Source organism: Hydra viridissima, unplaced genomic scaffold (genome assembly GCF_058129835.1).
Source record: "Hydra viridissima isolate aposymbiotic clone 2 unplaced genomic scaffold, HvirCarnegie_v1 scaffold_15, whole genome shotgun sequence".
In the NCBI taxonomy this organism is placed as follows: Eukaryota; Metazoa; Cnidaria; class Hydrozoa; order Anthoathecata; family Hydridae; genus Hydra; species Hydra viridissima.
Genome location: NW_028324314.1, coordinates 1,881,417 through 1,905,895, shown reverse-complemented (window position 1 = coordinate 1,905,895; position 24,479 = coordinate 1,881,417). Strand labels below are relative to the sequence as shown.

The window sequence follows — 24,479 nt, the reverse complement described above, 5'->3', positions numbered from 1 at the left end:
CATTAAATACGAATTTATCATACTAAAATTCTCCTTGCACCAAAAAACACTACCCCAACTGTGAATCATTAGGTCATACGTGGCAACGCTTAAGCTCGGTGAACAAAAAGAATAATCAGAAGTTTTAATAAAAATCATTTTAAGATTGCAATTTACAATTACAATATGAATATTAAAGTCACAATTTTTTTTTTTTATTTAAAACAGAATATATAAAATATCAGTATCTATAGATTATTGCTTAACTTGCGTTTAGCGAACGTTTAAAATATAAAATAAATAGTTAATTTTAAACACATCTTTAAGTTTAGTTTATTCTCATTTCAATCGAAAACTAAATATACTCGGAAAGCCATGTGTTGAAAATCGATTTACGTTGCAGTCTGCAGACTTCTAACATTTACCTGAAAGCAGACAATGATATATAATGAAAATATTGAAACAGTTAAGTTTAGAGCTATTACAACAAAGATAATAAACTTACCTTCTCAGCCCTTAAAAACGTTTTTGTTTAAGAGAGTCTGATCATCAGTTATTGACAAATAACTCCAGATACTAAGTTTATCTACATTGAATAAATATAAATTTAATTTTATTATTTAAGCATAATTTAAAACATAAAAACAACAAAAACATTGCTTAATTATATTGCTACATTATCTTAACTAAGGAAACATCTTTAAAAAAAACTTTATAAAAATAAAATCATAATGCGTGCCCTTTTTTAAAAATAAAACTTCATATACAGTAACTTTAAATACTCTACCTGGTATACCAATTCCTATCAATACGCTTGAGGGGCTAATGAACAATAAAAAAATAATTGTTATTTCATTAAAAAAAATTATCTTTACTTTTAATTTTAAGTTAACAAATAAAATAGCATTTAAAAATAATATACTTATATGCCAGGTTGGAAATCAAACTGTGAAACCCACAGCAACTTAAGGGCAATAGGGAGCCTTTTTCAAACCATAGGCCTAAGACACAAGTGCAGATCTGAAAAAGAATGAATCAAAGACAGAACACATCAATAAAAATATAATTTGATGAACTAAAATATACTTTTAGGGCTGTCCAGAAATTATTACACAACCCAGAACATAGCCTTGTGAAGTTTTTCCCATTATACTATCAATTCTTTATTGAAAAACATTTTTTACAGATTTATTTTAAGTCTTCTAGGGGTTGCTCAAAGCTCTTGAACATTTTAACTAAAATATAACAGAAAATGTATTAAAACGCTATCTTACTTTTGTTCTTACTTGGTCTTACTCAATTAAATTTATTAAAGTAATTATGGAAATTGTTATTTTTTATATAGTAGTAATATGATGCACAACTTGTGCATGTTTGTTTACGTTCTACATATATTTCTGGAAAATAATTCAATATTTTCATAGTTTTTAAGGTCCAAAATGAGGAAAAATGTCGAAATTGTCACTTCAAGTTAGTAAGTTCAAGTTATTAGTTTCAAATGTTTAGTGTTTTTTTGTCAAAACTTGGAAACAGCTTCCGATGTTGTTCCACACCTTGCAATAGCCATGCTCTGTTGTTCATCTGTTGTTATTATTGTTGCAAAATCTGAGATTAGTTTGACGCCTCGTTCGGCAGCATCGTTGACAACTTTTACTGTTCGAACAAACTTTTCAGCAACTTGGAAGTCTTCATCTGCTGCCCATTGATTCACTGGTTTAGCAAGCCAATCTCTTCTGATGTTGAGATTCTGGAACAACAGATGTGACTCCGGTCCTAACAGACTCTTCAATGTTGTGTTGCGTTTGATTTGTCTGAAGATTGGTTTACCCATTCGGAAGTTTTCAGGCACTGCTATTGTCCACAATTTGTTTGCTATTTCTTGCTTAACATGGTCACTCATTTTAGGATGATGACTAAATAAAGCAAAAGGAACAACTTCTTCAGTGAGGTACCATCGATGGTTGTTTAGTTTGGCTACCACAACATCTGCAATTTCTCTGTCTACATTGCGGAAATCCATCATGTCATGAATGAGTTCTAGATCGTTTACGGGAGCATCAGCTCCAATACTGGCTTGCATCCATGCTGAGGTGTAAAAAAGAGCCAAGAATCTGTTTATACGTTCCAGTTTAATCACAGTTTCCTTGTCGTATTTCATTGCTTTTGAAAACATAAACATCTTCCCAGCATATATGTTGCAAGCCATCCAACGAGCCTGATGTATGGCTCCAGGTTTGAGGAAATGGGTACCACGAGGTAGTGTTTCACCCAGAACAATAAGATTATTTTCTGCGCACTCTCGGTAGTCATCCCGAGGAAACACAGATGATTCCTTGCTATTGAGCAGCATTTTTAAATTTTCAATGACTCGTTCTTTAACTTCCAACAACCATGGATTTTCAATTTTCAGCAACTGGATAGGTGATTGCTTATCGAGACCTGACCATGCCTCTTTGAAGGTAGCAAACATTTTGTTTTCTGGTCCTCTGATTTCACCAAACAGTGATTTCCAAACAGCGCTAGCTACAAGTTCAAGGATATGGTGACCACAAGCAAGATAAAATAGCTTTTTATCAACAAGTTCTTCGATAAGTTTAGCTGCACCCTTATGGACCCCACTGTTGCTTGCTGTAGTAACAAATACCAAAGCGACAACTGATTCTTTTAATCCCCATGCTTCTAAGAGATCATATGAGGCATCAGCTTGAGTTTGTCCTTTAGAATCTCCTAGTTGTGGCACACCCAGCAATTTTCCCGATGAAAATTCTGGTGAACCTGACAGAAGAATTGCTAGACGTTCAAACTTATCACCAAGAGAGTCCTGCAGTAACTTTCCATCCCAGTGCATGGCACCAAATTGAGGTGGTTTTTCCTTTATTTTCTCCATTATGTTTTCTGCAATGTGCTGTCTGTTTGACATTCGCTTTCGACGCGTAGTTGAACGGGATACATCGAAGTCGTCTAGATTGCCACCCACTGCTTTTATTATAGCTGAAACTATCATTGTAGTTTGATTGTCGGACAACTTTAACCGATCGGCTGCTGTCGTTAACTTGTCACATTCCATAATTTTTCTGGGAACTTGAAGTGTAACAAATTCTTGAAACTCTATTTTTTCAATAATGTGATCTGGCTCAAAATCCAGATCAATTTCCGTACAACCAACTTGTGCATCATCCTCGGACTCTTCAAAAAATTCATTTCCTTCTAGCTCTGCAGCTGCTCTTTTCTCTAGTCTTTCTGTTTCTTTTTCTTGTCGTTGTTGCTGCTGTTCAATTCTGGTCAGAAACTGTAAAGCCTTTGCTTCAAAAATTTTATCCTGGCCATTCATACTAGAATTTCTTTCATGTTTCTGATCAAGATAAAACGCAATGTCATCATCTTTGTGTTTCTGAGATAGAAGTCTAGATTTTCTTATGTCATCAATTGCATCTGGAGCACCAATGTTGAAAAGCATATCAAGCTCTGAGATGAAGTTTTCTCGTTTGTTACCAGGGTCGGTGGCACAACTTCTATTTTTTTTTAAACTGGTCCATTCATTCCATAATCCAAGAACATCAAACATACAGTTTTGTCTTACTTTGGTTTTGATGCGAGCCATGTGCCAAAAATCTGCAACACTGTCTGCAACGATGTAAGAAATTTCTTCATTCTTAACACTGTTACCAACGCTATCAGGATCATGTCTCAGATATAAAACATACTTCATCACCTGTCTGCGTGTAGGTAACTTTGCTCCTGTAATTGATGAACATGGCTGACCAATCAACCAAAAATTTGTACTAGTTCTAGTGGTAGGTTTTGAAGATGACGGAGTTGCGGGAACACTCGAAGGTAATGGCGAAGACGGTATAATTGGGTTTGTCACTTTTAATTCTTTTCCACTCCTAGTCAACATTTTCTATTTTTTCTAAACAAAAATGCAAAATTGTATGTACCCAATCATAGCATGCTGGTAAAATAAATAACTATTATAACAAAAACATCATTTCCTATGTGTTTTAGAAAATGACATACAATTTGTTTGATTTGGGTCAAAATTGGGTCAAAATTGGGTCAAAATTGGGTCAAAATTGGGTCAAAATTGTGTAAAATTTAAAAAAAAAATACTCACAATAACTTAAATAATCATCAACTTATCAATTGGCATCCATAACTTAATTAATCAATAACTTAAATTGATCAATTTCAACATTTTTCGACAGTTATACTAAAAATAACATAGCGTTTTTGTACATTTTCTGTTAAAATTTACTTAAAATGTTCAAGAGCTTTGAGCAACCCCTAGAAGACTTAAAATAAATCTGTAAAAAATGTTTTTCAATAAAGAATTGATAGTATAATGGGAAAAACTTCACTAGGCTATGTTCTGGGTTGTGTAATAATTTCTGGACAGCCCTTATATACTTTGCACATTGAACATAATTTTCACCATGCAAACAAAAACATTGCACAATATAATATACAGCGGTGGCCAAAAGTCTTGGAACAAAACATTTAACGACCAAAAAAATTTATTTTTGATCTAAAGTATAAATTTTGAAGGTTTGAGGTATATTTTTAAAAAGAATGTTGTTTAAAAAAATACTTACAACTTATTTATTTTTTTATTTATTTTACTTTTATCGTTTATTATTTTTAGTATAAAAACTAATCATAACATAAAATATGTTGCTCCAAGACTTTTGGCCACCACTGTACTATGAAAATACCTTGAAAAAATATAAAGAAAGCCAAATAGTTGAATGAAATAAAATGGTTTAGTAAATAAGTATATAATTTTTTCAAACAGTAGACAGACTCCAAAACTTATATTTTGGATTTCTTTCAAAAACAACATTGAAACAAATTACATTAAAATAATAAAATCTATCTTACTTTATTCACTGGTAACATTTAATATCACAATCAATTTAAATTCTCATTAACAATCTCATATACAAGAGGTTACAGTAAAAGGGAATGAAAATGAAAAACATGGAAATAGTAATATTTATTGCACAAATACTTTACTCCAGTGAGTTTAAAATATAAAATATTTAAAAATATATTAAATATTGTAAAATAAAGATAACAAATTTGTAAATAAAGACAACAACTTTGTAAATAAAGATAAAAAGTTTGTAAATAAAGATAAAAAATTTGTAAATAAAGATAACAAATTCGTAAATAAAGATAACAAATTTGTAAATAAAGACAACAACTTTGTAAATAAAGATAAAAAATTTGTAAATAAAGATAAAAAATTTGTAAATAAAGATAACAAATTCGTAAATAAAGATAACAAATTTGTAAATAAAGATGTTTATTTTATTTAAAAATGTTATTCATCTTCTGAACTAAAATATGCCTCTTTATTTAATGGCATTGGAAAACTTGATGTAGGCATCAGTTTTTTCTTGGCCATTTTGTCCAAAAGCTCATTATTGAAACTTATATAAATTTACATAAATTGTTTTATTTACTAAAGCTGGTATATATTAAAAAATACATAATATAAATCGCTGGGTATATTTGGACATTATAAAAAATAATTTGAAATCAGATGCTGCTAAATTAAAGTTAGGAAATAGTTGGATATTTCAACAGGATCGAGATCCAAAAAATATTGTAGAGCAACCATGTTGTAAAATCATGGTTGCTCTACAATATTCCAAAACAACTGCATTCTCCTCCCCAATCACCAGACTTTAACCAAATAGAGAATGTGTTGGATTATTTAGACAGACAAGCAGGAAACAGAATAATAAATGTTAATATGCTAAAAAATATCTTACTAGAAGAATGGAATAAAATTCCGTCTTCTTATACCAAAAAATTAGTGTCACTGATGAACAGAAGATTAAAAGCTTGTGTAAATGCCAATGGATGCTCAACAAAATGATAAAGATTTTTTAATTTTTCATATTCTTGTTTTTTTTACAAGTTTTATTTAGTGTAGGAAAACTTTTGTGACATTTAAATTCAAAAATTAAGCTTTTTCAGTTTTACAAATAAATATTTTTATTTAGTTAAATATTTTTATTTAGTTAAATATTTTTATTTAGTTAATTATTTTTTATTTCTTGTACAATATATTCTTGTTACTTTGATATAAAATTTTTTTTTTGCATTTAAAATGGTTTTTATTAAATGTTTTCTCTAAATTGTAAGGTGTAGGAAAACCTTTGTGACTGACTGTATATATATATATATATATATATATATATATATATATATATATATATATATATATATATATATATATATATATATATATATATATATATATATATATATATATATATATTAGGGATATGACTTTAATTTTTTTTCAAATAAAATGTTTCCTGTATCATAAATCGATGAACTTTTACCTAAAATCATGAAAAAAGGCCCAAATAGCTTTCTGCAACAAAAAAAGGTCACCCCCAAAATAAAAATTTGATTTACCATTTTTATACATTCATTTTTGACCGATGTCCGATGTTTTAATCTTAAGCTTAATTCTCAGCTTAATTCTCAGTGTTGCTAATGTGAGCTCAGTGTTGATAATGTGAATAGTTCTATGAAGTACTCTGCGTGTAACTGAGCTAATAAGGAACTACTGTAGCGAACTAAAGACGCTGTAAGTGTACGAAGTATAAGTAGTTGTAGCATTATCGTTAGGATACGGACTGGATTATCGAACTGTTATCAACATTGACTGGATTATCGAACTATAATTGGATTACTATACAGTTAAAGTATTTTATTAATTAAACGACTTTATTAAACGGATATTTACGCTCAGCTATCCGTAAAGTCGTAACAATATTATATGATGTCTCACAAGAAAAGTCATACCACAGTAACAAAGAACAAGAAGACTTGGACTAAAAATTTGGTGAGATTTCAAGAGTCACACAGAAGAAGAGGAAGCGTGGCTGTAGAAGAACATTCACTCGATGAAAAATCCAGAATACCACTTCAATTGCAGATCGTAGGAAGATACCAGTTTCTCGGAGCATATGTTAAAGGAAGAAAAGAACGAATAGACCAAATTTCTAAGGAAATTACAAAATTGTGGGACAATAAACTGAATTTTCCACATGTGTCTGATCAAGTGATAAGAGCAAAGCTTATGAAGGTGCTGAAGGTCTATGATGAATGTGTCAAGCGTGGAAAATATGATGTTCTCAATGCATTATTTGACATCACGAAAGTGAATGGCCAGTGGTTATCCTCGGAAGATAAACGTCTATACCACCTACAAAAAGAAAGTAAAGGACAGGTGGGGTACTCAACAGGACAAGTGGCAAGTAAAGAAACCATTCACCCTTCCAAGAGAAGGAAAGTCCAGTCTGGAACAGCAATACCTTCCACATCACAAGTCCTGTCTACCACAGACAGTGGTACTGAATCTGAAAACTGCAAAAGTAAGAGTGAAGATGATGAAGACGACGACGGTGATAAAGACGATGATGAGGACACTCAGAAAAAAACTAGAAAGCACTACAAAAGTAAATTTGCTGTAAGTATGGTTACATCAAGTGGAGTTTCCACAAAGAAAGCTGCTAAAATATGCAATGTATTATCACAACAAGGTATTGATATTCCAACTCCAAGTCAATCAGCAATTTACAAGTCCACATTCAAAGAGGCAGGTAAATTAAAAAAAGAAATGATACAACAACTTAAAATGGAACAGTGGTCCTTACACTTTGACGGCAAACGAATAGATGATAAGGAATATCAGGTAGTTGTACTTCAGAATGAAAGAACTGACGTGAAACTTGATGCACTGCGTTTAAAAGATGGCAAAGCTGAAACTGTTGCTGAAAAAATTGCCAAACTTATTGATGAATACAATTTGTGGAATTCAATTAAGATGATCATTACTGATACAACAAACGTCAATACTGGGAAGAGAAATGGAGTTGTTGTGAAGTTGCAACGTATGTTTAAATTAAAGGGTGTCACAATACCACAATTTATCGGTTGTCAGCATCACGTACTAGACAGGATTCTCCGTCTGGTGATGGACGAAGAACTTGGGGGTGATACCAAATCTCCAAACATTGAATACCCATTTGTGTCTGAACTGTTGAATAAGTATGATGAACTGAAGGATAAGTTTGTGAATGGAACTGTAGAAATTCTTGATAAATCAGGGTGGAGAGACGATATGAAGTTTTTGTACCATTTAACAAGAGTGTTTAGGTTCTATGAAGAACAAAGAAACTTCCCTCTGATTCACTTTCAGAACATTCCTAATATGAGCAATGCCAGATGGAACTCAAGAGCCATTCTCGCCATTCTGGCGTTCATTCTTATGCCTGAAGCGAGAAAGAATTTGGAGAAGGTTTGCAGGTTCATTTCATATGAGTGGGCAGAACATTGGTTTAGTAGTCAAAAGTACAATGACAATGACTTCAAGAATTTATCTGATGTATTGAAGCCTTACAAAAAGGCATTGCAGTCATTCAAAAATCACTGGAAGAAAGAGCCATCCGTCATCGACATACCACGAAGTAATCAGATAGCTGAACGTGCAATCAAGGTGATGCAAGACCTGTATGCTTCCTGCAGAAAGAAAGACAAACTGCAACTTCGATTCATTCTAAGTAGTAAGCGCTAGACTCTTTATGAGACGTGAGCATCATGTGACCCCTGTACTAAACACAGTAGGCCTATAGACACAGACAGTTATGTATATTGTTGTACTAGACGCTTTGATACTGTTAATTTTGTAATACATGTATAATTATATATCACATAATGTTTTTTGTTATATCACAGTACATGTTGCATAAATAAATAAAATAACAACAGGAGTATGACTCTTACAACATCTTCAGTCTTTAATATTCATTTACTGTACAAAAGTGTATCTATTGAAAATTCGATTTTTTGGTTTTGGGGTGACCTTTTTTCAAAATATGTCAAAATGAAACATCTATTCGTTCTTTTTACATAAAAGTTCATTGAATTACGATACAGGCCTAGTAGGTTGCAAAAAAGTCATATCCCTAATATATATATATATATATATATATATATATATATATATATATATATATATATATATATATATATATATATATATATATATATATATAATTAGTCTTTTTAATTTTGAGTCTTATAAATATATATTGAATCTATATCCATACTTTATATCAATATCTAAACTTAATATTATAAAGTATTGCTATAAGTATAGCTATAAAATTATAAGAATGTTAAAATCATATAACTTTTAATATTTATAAGCAATAATTATAGCTATATTTTATAATATAAAGAATAGATATAGATTCAATATAAATTTATATATATAATTTATATTTTAAGACTAAAAACTAATTTGATTTTTTTTTACATCTTATTTATTTAATATTTACTGTTTTACTTAGTATATAATTTTATCAGAGTTATAAATATCAAGTAAACTATTGTTAAAAAATAAATGTAATAACAATTTTGAGCATATATTTAAACACTAATAAGTTATAATCATTGAATTTTTTATAAAACAGTCACAATTTAAACATCGATCAATCTAAGTCTGACCAAAAGCAGGCATTTCAATTGAACTGCCTGTTTTTGGTGTTATAACGACAGCTTACCGCTATCCAAAAGCTAACTCTGGATTTGTGTTGGCAAAACTGTAATATATCGCCATGTGTTTACCGAAGCTGGCATGCCGATTTAAAAACGTATCCACAACGAAGCGTTTTGCAGTTTTTCAGCCTAAGGCGGTAAGCCAATACAAAACGAGATAACGGTCCATCATCGGTTAGCCAGCAGCGGCAATCCGCATTAGGCAACACAGTGGGCCAGCAGCGGTATACCGGCGGCGGCTTTACGTATCACGGTCCGCTGAAAACATGTTTGCTGGGAATACTCTTTACCTTCTTTTTTTTTTTCCTAAAAGCTGTAGTCCTCATAACAAAATTTAACCTTTACATGTATAGCATGTGACATGCCATGTCAGTTTTGGCGCAAAATTTTAATTTATTTTTCTAAATTTTCTAAAAAAGAACAGAAATAGTTAATTGCATCACAGAGTTTTCTAAGTAGTAATAATCATTTTATGGAAATAGCATTAGTATAACTATAAATAACATCCATACCCCTATTTTCCTTCTAAAAAATAAAATAACTATAATATAATTCTTACAGAAATGCTTAACGTTTACCGTTTAATGTTCAACGTCGTTTCGTCATTAGTTCCTAGGCTTTGAATTAGTTACTAGGCTTTGTAAGAGCGCGTTCTTCAAATGCACGCGGCCATTGGAGAAAGATCTTTTGAGCGAGTTAAAACTTTTTTCCTTTTGGAATTTAATTATTACTTTAGATATATTACATAAAGAATCATATTAAGATAAATAACCATCGTTAAGATCATAAGATCATATTATAATTAAAGTAAGTATAAGAAATAGTTATATATACATTTTAATTAGATAAAGTAGAAAGGATCTAAGTTTTTGTTAGATTAAGTAGAAAGAATTTAAAGTAGAAAGGATTTTAATTTTTTAAATCGTTTATATTTTGTTTGTTTTAGTTTTTTTTTAGTGGTTTTATTTTTGTTATTTTAGTTATCAGAAGGAAAATAGGGGTATGGATGTTATTTAAAGTTATACTAATGCTGTTTCCATAAAATTGTTATTTTTACTTTGAAATTTCTGTGATGCTATTAACTATTTTTGTTCTTCTTTAGAAAATTTAGAAAAAAAAATTAAAATTTTGGGCGCTACTCGACTTTCTCCCCCCCCCCCCCCCTCTTTTTTTTTTATAATTGATTATGATAGAGAATTTTATGCTGATTCAGAAAAATATAAAAACATTGACCTGAAAATTAACGGAAAGTGCTCTAATTCGAAGTCAAAGTTGTAAAAAATCCCACTAAAAACCCTAATATTCGCCTTTTTTTTTCAAAACGCTTTCATTTTTAACAAAAATTAATTACCGTTACATTGCGCAATAAACAGACATGGTTTCCATCAGCCTTTGCATTATTATTTTAAACTATTATAACGAAAGTGTTATAAGGAAATGAAATTAATAGAAGATTTCAAATAAAGGTTAAACTTAGAATTTGAGAATGTAGATAAATTGATGAATAATTGTTATTGTATCATACGCTGGTTTATTTTATTAAAAAAAACGGTTTGAAGGTTACATTTTCTAAATTTTACATGTGGTAGAACAACTATGAACTGAGTTTCAAAAGTTCTTCTTTTAGGAAAAAAAAACTGTTGAATTCTTTTTTAAAATTTATTACAACAGTACATTACTTGCAAAATAGTTTATTCTCTAATAATCAAAAAACGGCTATTTTCATTGCCACAAAAAATTGCGCAAGGTAAACATACTTTAACGACTTTTTTAACGTAAAAACCATGCTATTAATGTATTGCTTTTGTCAGCTAAAAGTTCATTAATTTATTATTTACAAAATGGCGATTATTAGGGTTTTTACTAAACGTTAAATACAGGAAAGTCTCCCTAATTTGATTGGATAAGAAATCTTGTTCCGCAAAGCCCGAATAACAATTTACTCGTTTGCCGGATCGTAAAAATGTATGTTTTTATGACCATGTATGGATATACATATATATATATATATATATATATATATATATATATATATATATATATATATATATATATATATATATATATATATATATATATATATATATATATATATATATATATATATATATATATATATATATATATATAGAAATATATATACTAAAGAGTACGCTTACAGTTTCCAGTTTCTAATTCGCAATAACGGTGGTGAGTTAGCTACTTCTTTTAATAATATAACTATTTTAAACTTTTTTTTATTATTTTTAAATAACAAATTTTATGTTTAAGGTATCTGGTAGCTTATCTCTAAACAAAATGAAGCTTAATCAGCTTACGATCAATAGTTATAATCGACAAGATGCATACGAGTCACATAAACAATTTATAAAAACTGTTCAAGATTATTCCATCAAAACCAGCCAGTTTTCTTTTGATAAGTTGAAGATGTGTTTTCTCTTATGAGTTTGACACCTAAACATCAGTTAATGAGATGGTCAACTGAATTATCTCTCCGCAATAATATTGCAAGTGGACCCCATTACATAGAATTTAATTTAGGGAAATTCCTCTATGAAAGTGTTCAGCATCTAATAGCGCTTCATAGGGTTCAAGAGATCAAATTAGCAGTTGATATAGAGCTGATATGGTTTAATTCTCCAAAGTTGGTACCAAAATCAATTGGTATATTCCCTCCTCAAAATTTAATTGAAAAATTCAAGGAAGTGCTTTTTAGAAAGCCAGCTAGTACAGAAATTTCAGAATATGGGATGAACCCTAATACTTTAGCTGAGTTATGTTGTACTAGATGGCTCTCCTCAGATCATATGATGCAAATATCTTGTATTTTAAATTCTATTCAAAGCCATTCAAAGGTAATTTACTTTAACTTTATAGGAAGTATTGAGCATTATGTGTCAAGATTAACTTCTGTCCCTAGCAAATTAATATTTATTATAAATGTTGGAGGAAACAATGAGAAAACATTCTCTGGCACAGATTTTAATCCTGGTTCCCATTGGGCATTTGCAGTTTATAATAATATTGAGTGTAGTTTTTACTATGGAGATTCATTAGGTTGGTCAGTTCCAGATGATTTTTTATGTAAAGTTAAATTATTGATCAGAAAATTGTATCACTTAAATAAAGAGGTTAGCATAACATACTGTCATGATCCAAAAACGCACAGATATGGCGTCAAAAAATGCAGTTCATTATGCAGAGGAAACTACCCAATGCAGACATGTGGAAATATTTGTGGAGTTATTACTACAATAATTTGTGCAATATCTTGTTTAAATTATGATTACTTTGTACATATAATAAGCAATGGTAAAAGAGAGAACAATGATTACATTTTTCTACAAGAGCCTACAAAATATTCTAAATATTTAAGATTGGTTTTAATGTCATGGTTTATTAGTAAAGAAATAAATTTGGATTTTGTTGTTCCTGCTTTAGGCGAAGTTTCTAGCAGTTTTGAAGTGCCTTCTTATGAAGATTTCAAATATGCAAATGTTTCTGAATCATCATTAAATAAGAATAATATTGTTAATATAGAAAGTAACAATTTTTCATCTCTAAAATGTGCATTTTGCAACATTACTTTCACCAAAAAAAAGAATATGCAGCGACATATAAAAAAAAGCACAAATTGATTAATGAAGCTCAAGCATATATTCAGTCAGGCAATTCTTTTTGTCTAGAATGTGGTTTTCAATGCAGACAAGTTAATGGTTTACAAAAACATTTATCTGTGGTTCATTTTTATACTTTTCAGAAAGAAAAATTATCATTTTCTAATTTTAAAGGTAGTTATATGTTTTTGAAGTAAATTGTTTTATATGCTTTTATAAAAAAAATGATTTTTATTTATTTTTTTGTTTACTTCTTTAAATTTGAGTTTCATTTTGTTTTCAAGATTTAAAAAAAAAATTAAATTAGTTAACTAATTTCACAATACTCACAGGAGTAGATCTTTCATAGTTTATATTGTAAGTTATTGTTGCAGGCCCTTTTATAATGTATCTTTCAGAATAGTAGCTTCTTATATTATGAATCATTGCCAAATTTGTAATGGAATTAAACAATCAATTATCTGTCTTTCTTTTTACCTTTTTTTTATAACTGTTGTTTCATTTTTTTGTTAATGTTTAGAATTTGATTTGTGGAAATCAGATATTGAAAGTAATAACTCAGCGCAATATGTTTTACCTTCTGGTGAAAAGTTGGATAAAAATGGTAGGAAAGTATCATACTATCAATGCAACAGAAGTGGATTTTATAAAAGCATGGCAAAGAAAAGAATAACTAAAAGTAGTGGTATGTTTCACTGAAATGTTTCACTCTGTATACTACTTTGTTTATTTTTCAATTATTTTTATATTTTGTTCATATTATCAGAATTTTCTTTATTATCTTTCTTTAAAACAATTTAAAAAGTTAGTTATGTATAATATAAGTACAGTTAATTGTAATCTTAATATTCACAATTATCTATTTACCATAATAGATTATTTATTACCATAATAAATATTTTACAAAATAGGCACTCGAAAAATTGCAAAAAATTGCACATCCACTCTGAAAGTTTACCAAAACTTAGATGGAACAAATAGAAATTGCCAGCAAACTAAAAATGGGTGTAACCAAAGATAGAATCCTAGATGATATTAGAGCTGAAATGGGTTCTGTTCAATCCAGATTACATTTAACTCAATACCAAGATATTATAAAATCTCGAAAAAGCATTTAACATTAATTCTATACAACTTCATGCTAATGACCAAGATAGTGTTGCAATTTGGCTAAAAGAGTGGCAAATGAAGGAAAATAATCATGTTTTACATTATAAATTACAGGGAGAGTCAGATACATTTAACAAATTTAAAGATGCTGACTTTATCATTATAATGCAAACAGAGCATCAAAAAAAAATTTTACAACAGTTTGGCAAAAATGGTGTTTGTATTGATTCTACACATGGCACCAATGCCTATGATTTTCTGCTGACAACAATAGGTAGTTTTGTTATTGGAATTTACTGCCTTTATTTATTTACTTAAATCGAAGACAACATTATGCTAAAAATGCTATTTATATCTTAATTTGTTTTTATTAATTGCCATGTCAAAATAGGTTTCTTTAAATAGTAAATCAATTTTCAGTTTTTATGTGGTGTTTTTTTTTAAATTTTTTTGTTGTTGTTGTTTTTGCTGTTGTAATTATGGTATCATGATTCCTTTTTTTTTTTTTTCTTTAAGATTTATGATTGACCTATTTATACGGTTTATAAAAAAAAACCTGATTACCTTTTATTGTAAATTTTTGTCAGTTAAAATAATGTAAATATATGCAATTGGTTCAATTTTTTTAAAATTTTCTCTATTTTATGCCTAATAATTTGTTGTACGTAACTTAGGGGATCTTTTTAAATGGGGGGTGGAGGGTGAATATTGTAGTTTTGCGCATTTGTCAAATATCGAGTTACTTAAATTTTTTAAGGTGTTTAACTAATTAATTAGCTTAGTTTGCATTTGCCACACTTTTGAGGAAAGAAAAAATTCTTATATATGTTAAATTCTTATATATATTAAAAAGAATAAACTCTTATACATGTAAATCATTGTTTTACATTTCATTATTCTGGTAAAAGGTCTTCATCAAAAACTTGATTACTCTTAATAAAGATAACTCTATTCTCTTCACCACCATTAAGGCAAAAACAGGGTAGGGAGGTCCTTTATAAGTGTCTAAATATTTTAGAGAATTATTTTCGAGTAACAAAAGGAACTTTTAGTATATGGTAGCAAATTACCGTTTACTAAAAACTATTGAAACAAAGAGGCCATATATTAAAATGGTCAGATTGTCAGTTATTTTTAATAAATTTATTTATGTGCATTTAATGTTTTAAAGACAATTCCTTTTTTTAAAGAAACATGCATCAAGGGGATACCAAAAAATTAATAACTCATGTATAATTTACTTTCGCTTTATATTAATCTTATTAATCAAAGTTCATGTTATAAATAATATTACAAGAATTTAGCTTTACTTTTTCGTCAATTTAACGCATTTAATTTTACAAATGGTTTAATTTTTTCAATTTTAAGGCATTTCTCTGAAAGGGTATTAGTTAAGGTTTCGCAACTTTAAATTGTGGAAAACAGCCACTATAAATTAAGTATCAGACCGACCATAACCCGTATTACGGGTTGCTTTTTGCTATTTAAATTAAATGTAAACATTTAATGCCATACTCGCTTTAAAAATGATATACTATATCTAAACCAACACTACAATAACTATGTTCAAATCAAAGGAAACGTAAATATTTTACAGGAATGGCCCCCTAATTTGATTGGACAAAATATGTGTCTCACGCAGTCCTTATCTCTAAAAATATATTTATAATATTTCATATACGTATTCCACATATGTCATATAGAAGTCGCTAAGTCCGGCAAACGACAATAATGTTTTTCGGACTTTGTAGACCAATTTTTCGCCATCCAATCAAAATAGGGAGACTTTCCTGTATTTAACGGCTCGTGGGTTTTTAGTGGGATTTTTTACAACTTTGACTTCGAATTAGAGCACTTTCCGTTGATTTTCAGGTCTATGTTTTTATAATTTTTCTGAATCAGCATAAAATTCTCTATCAGAATCAATCATAAAATTAGGGGGGGGGGGGGGGGAGAAAGTCGAGTAGCGCCAAATTTTGTGCCAACACTGACAACGCATGTCACATGTTATTGTATGTAAAGTTGTTATGAAGATTACAGTTATTATGAGAAAAAAAAGAAGGTAAAGAGAATTGTTTGTAAATATATATTTTTTATCTTTTTAAATTTTTTTGCGTCATTTTTAGAATTTTTGTTTGCACACGTTTATTGTGTGCATATATGCTTTTTTGATATGTATGTGTGTGTGGTAATAAGTGCTTTATAGTTGTTTTATCAATGTGTTTTTATAATAATGTAAAGTGTTTTTTTGCTGTTTGTGTATGTGTTAATATGTGTTACATAATTGTTTTAAAAAGGGGTTTAAATATGTATATAAGGTATTTATTTATTTTAGTATATATTTAACCTTATATACATATTTAAACACATTTATTGTGCTTATAGTTTGTACATATGTTTATATTATGTTCTTTCCGTGTTTTTAAAGTGCTGTGAATTGGTACACATCTACCTGAAAATCAATTATTGTATTTTAGAGAAGGAGCAGAACAAATGGCCTTAGATCGTGCAGCTCAATGTGATACGCACCTAACGGCATAGTTTAAGTTAAATACTGAAAATGAAAGAGCACATTGAAATTTTTATGTAGACATTCCTTATCACTTTATATTTGATGATAAACATTTTAAATGGAAGGTTAGACGAAGGGGTGGTAATAAGGTGATAATAAAAATGTATAAAGTTAATCCAACTGGAGAGTTGTTCTTTCTTAGACGGTTAATTTTGCAAGCAAAAGGAGCAACATCTTGGGAGGATGTGAATACTGTTAATGGTATTGTCCTTGAAACGTTTTGTGAAGCATGTGTTTTGAATGGTCTGTTGCAAGATGACACTGAATGGCAGAATACTCTTTCTGAGACGGTTTTAACACATATGCCAAAGAAAATTAGACAGTTGTTTTCAATTATTTTGACCTTTTGTGAACCTGACAATCCTTACATCTCTTGAGTACATGCAAAGCTTTTATGATGGAAGATTTCATTCACCGCTCAGTCCCACTTCTAATTGCTGAACAAGCTACTCTTCATCAAATTGAAAAAGTTATTAATCAAATGTGTTATATAAAACCATAATTGTTTATAGTTGTATATATGTTTAAATTATGTTGTTTCCATGTTTTCAAAGTGGTGTGATTTGGCATTATGTTGAGCAAGATTGATAGCCTTACCAGCCAAGCGATGTACTTATAGCAGAGTTGTGACTTGGCAGCATTTAGTGCCAGGCGGAGTTACTGCTTTGGAGCTAGGTTGTGTTGTCTAGCCTTTTTTAATTATTCTCAAAACACATAATTATGTCTGTTAATGTTTAGCGTAATTTGTATGAGTGGGTATTCAACCTTGATCTTTAAATCTAAGGTGTTTTAATGTCCTATATTTGAACTAATTGAATAACTAATATTGAACATGAAAACAAATATACTTTTATGTATTTATATGTTTAGTAAAAAGATAAATATAGTTAACTTTAAATTGGTTTTCTAATTTTTCCTTTCATATTTTAATTTGGTTTGTTATCTTCACTGGATTTTAGGATCAAGGATGTAAATATTCTATTGTTATTTGTTATTGTTGTGAAGTTTTGTATTGGTATTCATTTTTAACAATAGACACCTTCATGTTGGTGACTATTGTAAAAAATGAATTATAGGTTGTTTCATTATTGGAACTTACTGCTTTTATTTATTTACTGAAAGCCAAGACAATATTATGCTAAAAATGCAATTTATATCTTAAATTGGTTTTTTTTTATATATATATATAGTATTGTTAATCCTTTTATACTTCGAAACAGATTTTATAGTTACATTTTCGATAAATGTTTATATTAACTGCCATGTCAAAATGGGTTACTATAAATAGGTAAATCGATTTTCAGTTTTTGTGTGGTGTTTTTTTTTTTGTTTTTTTTTGTTGTTGTAATTATAGTATCATAATTCCATTTTTGTTTTTTTCTTTAGGATTTACGATTGATGCATTTATACGATTTATAAAAAGAAACCTAATTACCTTTTATTGCAAATTTTGGTCGGTTAAAATGATATAAATGTATGCAATTAGTTCAATTTTTTTAAATTTTCTTTATTTTAAGCCTAATAATTTGCTGTACGTATCAGTTAAGGTTTCGCAACTTTAAATAGTGGAAAACAGCCACTATAAATTAAGTGACAGACCGACCATAACCCTTATTACGGGTTGCGTTTTGCTAGTTCTTATTTCATATTCTTTTTATTATTCTTCTTATTGTTAATATATTTTTATTCATATTCTTTTTATTATTCTTCTTATTGTTAATATATTGTTATTCATATTCTTTTTATTATTATTCTTATTGTTAATATTATTCTTATCATAATTTTTATTATTATCATTATTAGTCTTACTATTATTATCATTATTATTATTATCATTATTATTATTATCATTATTATTATTATTATTATTATTATTATTATTATTATTATTATTATTATTATTATTATTATTATTATTATTATTATTATTACTATTATTATTATTATTATTATTATTGTTATGTGTCAATAGTTTTACTTGTGGGTCATTTACAGTGTTAGTGTTAAAATGCCATTCAAGTTCTTAATCAAAATAATTATATTTTGAGAACAAATTTTTTTAAATAAACTCTGATAACACAAATTTGCTGAAACGAAATATTTCTATCTCTAAATGAAATTACAAGTCTGATTACTGGTTAGGTTACAATAATTGCGCACACCTTTTAATCATAGGATAAATAAATGATTTATTACATGGTTATTTTATAAAATCTTGAAGTTTAACAACTATAGATTTAAAAGTTTACCAGAAAAAAAAAACAAAAAAAAAAAAAAAGGAAAAGGCGAACATTGAAAATGGAGAAAGCTAAAATCAAACAGTGTATCAAACAGAAATCAAAAATACTCTACGGATTCTTCTGGGGATTTTTTTTTTTTTTTTTATAAAAAATAGAAAATGATTTTGTTTCAATAAAGTCAAGTTCAACGCTTCATTTTAAGAAAAAACAATAGCTCTTAAAATAATTCATACAATATGACGCCCATTTTCAAATCGAACGTTTGCTCCATCTAAGTAAAAGCAATTATTGATCACATTAATTGCTTCAACTTTGGTAACCCGCTCCAATTACTTGCATCACTTTTTATAGCATTAGGATAAAACTTATCTAGGTTTTGTATAACGCGATATGTGATATATTTTCAATACAAATAATGATCACTAGCCGTCCCATCAATATCCCAGCTAGAATATCTCGGTCCAACTGATTTGTTATCTTTTGTAACTAACGTATTCAAACTTCGTATCAACATTTTTGAAACGCACGTCAGAAACGATAAGTTCATTACAAAAATCTATTACAAAGGCAGAATTAATTACTTTAATGTAATTAGCCAAACCTTGAGGCCGATGGCACCTACTTAAATGATCAATACTTTCTTCCGCATGTGTTTGATTGTAAGGTGTTCTGCTGAACGGGCACATTGTTGTACATTGAAATAAATGGTTTTTAATATCATTCTTGATTGAGTTTTCAAATTTAATTCTTCAGTAACTAAGAGTTTGAGTTCGTTTTTATCTGCAGACTCAATTAACAAAGCTAGTTTTTCAGTCAGTTCTTTTTCCTCCTTCATTCTTTTTTCCAAATTCGGCGTTAAAATATTATCAAAATCTTCTTCTCCTATTCCTAATGTTTTTATTACCGAATATTCGCAAATATTTACTTTAAAAGATTTGTTGCAATGTGGAACAAACTTATTCAGACATTCTGCTTTTATTTTTTCAGTAATTATCTTTAACTTCGTATTTAATTCTTTACTAATGTTTGCTTCTTTGTTATCATCAACTATTTGAGAAATTTTATCTTCAAACGAGACGAATGGGTCGTTGAAATAAATCTTTAGGAAGGATATTTCTTCTTCGCTCATTTGATTTTTAGAAATAGCTTCTACTACATCACGAAGTACCAAGCCATGCACATAGAGCTTTTGTGTGATCCTCTTCAAAACAAGTTCTTTCAACACGCCTCTAATTGAGAAAAAAAGGTTTTTTTTTTGCTGCTGTTAGAAGATCTTATTTGCCGAGCAGCTATTGTTATATCTTTTTCCTTTCTTAATATTGATAAAAATAGCTCTTTGATCGGTTCTCTCTCTCATTTAACTTTTTCTACAGGATCAACATGAACAAAGTAGCTTTCTTGAACTAGACTAAAGTTTTCAACAGCAATTTGTGTCGAGTAACAAGCAAATAACGCTATAAAAGTGTTAGTCAAAACAAACTTTTCACTGAATCTCACTTTCGAGTGTGTCTCCTTCAAAATATCAACTGCTTTTTTCAAATACTGTTTAACAAGCACAGTACAATCAAATAGTGCGTAAGGTTGGAATTGCATTTGCTTGATGCCTCCTATATCTCTCAAGTAAAGCAAAGTATTTTGTATACAATGAATAGTTGATGAAATCATGTCATCAACTTCGAGAATTAAAGCTTTTTCGTTGGACCTAATGAACGACACTAATTTATCATATACAACTTTAAAAAGACATAAAAAAAGAAGTTTTCCACTAGAGATGCTCTGATAAATCAATCCATTCGATTTTGAACTTGTTTTCGAGACCATCGCCAAACATTTAAATAGTACTGTTAAACTTTGGCGATTGCTCATAACTACTATAAAGTTCTTGCTTGAATACCTTCCTCACATCAGCGGGAATGAACTTTTTAGTTTGCTGCTTTTTTATTTTGCCGCTGACATCATTGCAAAATGTTTCAAACTCACTTTCACATTCTTCCTTGCTGAACTCTACATTACTGACATCTTGGCCCCCTCTCTTCTTCAAAAGGTTTTGCGCCACGTCTCTTGTATATTTTTGCAAAAAAGCCTTGCTTTTCTTTAGTTCTTTTTCAAACTCTAAACTGTTCTGTTAATCATTCAAATATTTTTCAATGCATCCTTCGCAAATTTGAACAAATTTACAGAAAACCCGTTCCATTCTATTAATATAGCGCTGTTTCCATTTTAGAAAAAGGGTCTGATTTACTGTTTTTTTATCGATAAATTTTGTAAACGCTTTAGCTTGTGAATTGTTTATTTCGATAGATTTAGCATGAAAATCACTAATTTTTGTTGCTAAGTATTCTCGACTAGCGTTTGCTTCGAAGTTAGACTTAAAAGAAGCTTTAATTTCATTGTAAACAATTTCAAGGTTTTCGTTTAAACTACATTCTATTTTTGATTTCCAAATGCTAACTTCATTTTCAATTTCATATCTGACTTGAATCTCCGCATTATTAATTAGACTTAAAGTTTTCTTCTAAGATTCCGTTCCACACCGTTTCTATTCTTTTACAGAGATCTTCTAAAGATAAACTGCCCATCTTGTTGGAGACCATTTTGTTTATAATATGATCTCTTAGTTCAGAGCAAGCCTCGCTATAAGATTGATTTGGCGGTGCCATTGAGCCAGATCCTTCCAGGAGTTGTGGGAAATAAAAAAATATCATGTTCAATTGAAATATCAACAATATCTTGAAAGTGTCTATATCTCTTCTGCATTATACTAGTTTGTGCTACAACAACCTCATCCATAAGTTTCAAAAAAGTATTTCGACCAGATATGTTCTTTTCTTTCGCAGACGGATCGCAGTTTTGATGAACGAACACAACATTCGGATGAAAGTCAACCATATTCATTCTCATAAGCGCGCATATGCTTACTTCTAAAAAGTTTTCTATATCGTTTGGCAACTCTCCGCGCACATTAACAATTACAACATCAGATATCCCAAGAACGAACGTTGCTATTTCATTGTCGTGAGTGTTGTTATTTTTGTACTCAGGAGCAGCTAACCCTTCTGTGTCGACAACAAGGATTGCATAATGCTTGCAGTCATCCAAAGATACCGGAATTAATTGTAAATAAGCTCCTTTTGTGCAGCCACCTGCACTTACAGGAAACTGTATTCCAAACATGGTGTTCAGTAATGTTGATTTGCCGGAGCTTTGAGTTCCGAGCACTGTTAATACAAAGATTCTTGGTTCATGCTTTAGGTCATAAAACTTCTCATAACATTTTTTGAACACCTTAAACACCTCTTTCAGCCATGTTACTGGAACTGATAATGCGTCACCATCTATTAGTTCTAGTGCGACTCCATTCAAAAGCAAGGAAGCAGCTAATTCAGGAAGCAAATTTTTGCACTTGCTGAGTTCTTCGTTTAAATTGTCGTTATTTCTACATAATGCTTCATATATCCCACCCATTTCACGAATAATAGTTTCAACTCCTATAGATATATCCAATAAGAAAATACTTAGGTCATCGCAACGCTTTTGCAGATTGCGCTGTTCATTTGAAAATGATAATTCGTCGTTTATAATTTTGATTTCCTTTTTCTTAAGTATGTTTAGCTCCTTTGTGGCAATTGAATATTGGCTTCGAACATCAGAAAGATGCGTCAAAGACCAATCATCAATATAATATTTTACATCACTTAAATATCTAATCTTTGCCTCTATGCAATTACATTTAAATATCTCTTTCAAGAACTTTAACATCAGATCAGGAAGACCATTCTGGATTATTTCGAACTGCTCCTTTCTAACAGCGAGGATTTCATCACGGCATTTATATTTCTCATCAAGATTCCGAGTTCTAGTTTCTTTTTTTTGTGCTTCAGCGTATCGTTTTATTGTAGACTGTATTGGAAATAACTTCTTTCTAACTTGCGTTCTCTCTTGTTCGTTTGACTTTTTCATGAGATCTAACTCTCTAAGAAAGGAGTCACTGATATCTTTTGCTTTAGAATTTTTTGAAATATATTCTGGAGATATTTGGGAAAACCTTTCGTTTAGACTGAGCTTTTGTAAAGTGTTTTTAAGAGTTTCCTCTATTTCAACAGTCACCGTCTCTAAAAGTTTATGGTAGTTTTCATCAATTATCTTATATCTAACATTTGGACAGACTCTTTTAAACAGAGCACGGTTACTTTTAACATAACTAGCGGATTCTGTTGTCATTAAAATAACCAGTTTTTTCAAAGGTGATTGGTTATTATTGTTGGCTAAAGCTTTTAGAATATGTAAATGTTGCTCATCTTTGAAGATGTCTATACCACAAAGTGCGAGTAATGCATCCGAAGCTGAAGCAAGTGATTCTGCTAATGGAATGTGTTGAAGGGCATCTCCTCTTAAATTTAACAAAGAAAATGTTTCAGGGAATTCTTTTTTCTTTTGTGATAACTTGTTGTACCATATTCCTTCAACGGTACCCTCCGTTAATATTCTGTTGTTATTACTTGAAAGAGCATTTCTTGTGAAAAACCCACAACTTCCTAGTTTTGCATTGTTATTGAAACCTAACAAATCGTTGCAGAGTTTTGATTTGGACCAACTACTAACAGCCTGTTGACCGATCCTCATCATCGAAATTACGCAAAGCGGAGATTTCGTAACATTTTCCTCAATTAACTTATCGTTTTCGCGCCTTGCGACTACAATATTTCTAAGAGAAATATTCATGTAAATGGATTGAGAAATACTTTTTATATCTTGATCAGACGGAAATAAGACAGGGACTGAAAGATGACAAAAAGCAAGCTTTTGGTAAAGTTTCTTTCTTAAAGAAAAGTCAGCATTAAGAATCAAATCGTGCAAGATATCCATTGGATGATTAACTGCGGTATTTATTCCCAGTTCGTCTTGCCATTGTAATGGTATGCTAAAAGACTGATATTTCATTCTTGTTATATCCTGTAACAATCTCATTGCTGCAATACTTTTACTTTTTGCTAGAACTGATGAGTTTAATTCTAAAACTCTGGCATTTTTTATAGCCCAAAGTATATCATCTTTACTGATTATGTCCTTCACGCGATAGAAGTTTTTAACGTCGTCATCATCACACTTGCCATCAATATCTGGAAAGTCTTCATCCTAAAAAAAGAGGCGTTTTAACAAATAACTTATCATGAAGTCTTATGTGGATAGTTTGTTTCTGATTTAGCATGCTACTTTTCTAATGTATTGACAAATTCTGTTGCTGCATGCAAAAAAAAATTTATAACACAACTTTTATTATCAGAAAATCTCATTTTGCTAAATGTAAGTATATTTACATGCACGCATTTAATAAATATTTTTAGTTACACTTTATTAAATTGCGAGACTAAATAA

General features: G+C 29.8%; 1 long non-coding RNA gene and 3 pseudogenes across 2 annotated transcripts; 1 reads left to right on the top strand and 3 right to left on the bottom strand.

The window, feature by feature from the left end:
• Positions 1-254: 254 nt before the first annotated feature.
• On the bottom strand, positions 255-1,000 carry LOC149878114 (uncharacterized). The gene is made up of 4 exons (XR_016447487.1): positions 902-1,000; positions 767-801; positions 485-565; positions 255-404 (listed from the first exon to the last, which is right to left on the bottom strand). It is a non-coding gene; the product is annotated as an uncharacterized LOC149878114 (long non-coding RNA).
• A 10,710-nt stretch (positions 1,001-11,710) lies between these two features.
• On the top strand, positions 11,711-14,717 carry LOC149878113 (uncharacterized; annotated as a pseudogene). Its single transcript, XR_016447699.1, has 3 exons — positions 11,711-13,355; positions 13,702-13,866; positions 14,093-14,717. The product of XR_016447699.1 is annotated as an uncharacterized LOC149878113 (transcript).
• Positions 14,718-19,330: 4,613 nt separating this feature from the next.
• On the bottom strand, positions 19,331-21,219 carry LOC149878112 (uncharacterized; annotated as a pseudogene).
• A 9-nt stretch (positions 21,220-21,228) lies between these two features.
• On the bottom strand, positions 21,229-22,277 carry LOC149878111 (interferon-induced very large GTPase 1-like; annotated as a pseudogene).
• Between the last annotated feature and the right edge of the window lie 2,202 nt (positions 22,278-24,479).